Source organism: Lotus japonicus, chromosome 3 (assembly GCF_012489685.1).
Source record: "Lotus japonicus ecotype B-129 chromosome 3, LjGifu_v1.2".
Taxonomy (NCBI): Eukaryota; Viridiplantae; Streptophyta; class Magnoliopsida; order Fabales; family Fabaceae; genus Lotus; species Lotus japonicus.
Window position 1 is genome coordinate 24,053,684 of NC_080043.1, and position 2,215 is coordinate 24,055,898.

Sequence of the window (2,215 nt, forward strand, 5' to 3'; positions counted from 1 at the left end):
TAGGTTATCTTTTTACAGAGAAGTATCCAGAGGAGAATATTGTGGGGAAGAAACGCTTCTTTTTTTCCTTTTTATCCAATAAATTCATAAAAGAAATTTAGCATAATCAAACAAGTTTTTTGTTTTTTATTTTTAAAATATGATTTCAGAACAAATTTATCAAGCAAGATTTTATATTTTATAATTTCAAAATCTGTTTCTAAAATAGGATTACCGAACAGATTTTTTCTTTGCTTTTTCCTCAAAAGTAGTTTTTAAAATTTGATTTATAAAACAGTTTTTAAAAACAAAAAAATCAAAACAGAATCAAACAGGAAAATAAAAACAACCTATCAAAACTTAAAAAAAACCGGTCAAAACTTAAAAAAAAACCGGCTCCAGCCGGTCAAAACCGGTCTGGAACCGGTCAACAACAGTTGGATGACCTGCCCAGCAGGTCACCCACTATATAAAGTTCATTCCACTCTTTCTCACCCCAAAAACCCTAGCCGCCCACCTCTCATCTCTCATTCTCTCTGAAACGTCTTCGTCCTCCTCTCTTCTCCTCTCTTCTTCTCACTTCTTCTTCTTCTTCTTCTTCTTCCTCCCTTTCTCCTTCTCATCTTCCCGTTCTCCCCCTCATCCTCTCTTCCCCTTCCTTTTCTTCCCCTTCTTTTTTCCTCATCTTTCTTCTTCTTCTTCTTCTGCGTATAAAAAAAAACTTCTTCTTCTTCCTCCCTTTCTCCTTCTCATCTTCCCGTTCTCCCCCTCATCCTCTCTTCCCCTTCTTTTTTCCTCTTCTTATACTGTTCTTCAAACCCGATTCTTCTTCTTCCTCATTTTCGCCCCCAACCGATCCAAAACCCTAACTTTCGCCCCCTGCCGATCGAAAACCCTCATTTTTCTCCAAAACCGAGTCAAGAAGCACCTGGATCGGAGATTTTTAAAACGATTTGATGCATGCAAGGCTCGTTGCTATCCAAGCAACGATTTTTTCACCAAAATCCGAGGGAAGAAGCACCTGGATCGGACATTTAAGGCTCTGAGGTATGTAAAAATCAAATTTTTACTTGATTTTGTTTGTTTAAAATTTGCACTAACTGAATCCCTCTCCTTTCCCTTCCAGATCATCTCCCTGTCAACCAAACTGGACTTGCAAGCCACTGAAGATGAAATTTTTTTTTTCCATGTAAATTTCAATATTCTGTGTAAAAGAACGATTTTTTACTGTAAAGTTTGATTTTTTATGTAAAGTTTGGATTTTTATTAATATTGCTATAAGATGTATGCTAAATGCTAACCTCTTTAATGCTTCCTTCCTTTCTCCTGCTTGTTGATGCAAGTTTTCCTCTACTTCTCCTTCTACTTTCTCATCACCTTCTATTCTGCTTTATACTCTGGTTGATGCAAGCTTCCTCTACTTACTTTCTCATCTGACCTTCCAATTAATTCGAACAGTGAGAAAGTGAATGATGGGAGTAGAGTAGAGTCATGGAAGGTGGTACAGCTGATTGAACAGGTGAACACGGGGAAGGAGGAAAGTGATGCATGAATAGTGCAATGAATAGTGCTCTTAGCTGGAATCAGGACTTTGAAAATAGCCTTTAGATTAGCAGTTGAAATTAATGGTCAGGATTTCATTTCCCTTATGAATAGTGCTTTTCAAATTGCCCGTTAAGTAGATGTAGATAAGTCTCTATTTTCTTTGGATGATTCGTTATTTAGATTGAATTCTACTCTTTAGACTTTATTTTTCATGTCAATTAAAACTTCAAGTCTTGAATTTGTTATCATGTTTTGGTAATTGGTATGTAATTTGTTCAATGAGAGTATCAGACTTAATATCTACTGAACCTTTGTTATGATTTGCTATTATATGACTATGATATTGATCCTATATTTGATGATATAACTTGTTATTAGTTAGCAGAATTTTTATTTGTTGTATTGTATAATTGCATTATGCAGGTTTTTTAATGTGTGTATGTATAATTGTATATATATATTTATAATTTTTTTTTGTTAAGGCCGCCATGGCATCCGCCATAATTATATGACGGTATTTTGGCATTCTGTCATGGATCATCATCCACAATTGATGGACCATCACGATGCATATATCTACTAACTTAAAATGCAATGTGCAATTTTACTGTTCATAGTGCACCATTTTTTTGTTGCAGTTGTTAGATAATTGGGCCTATTACTGATTTGGGCTTTGGTTGAATGTTAGGTT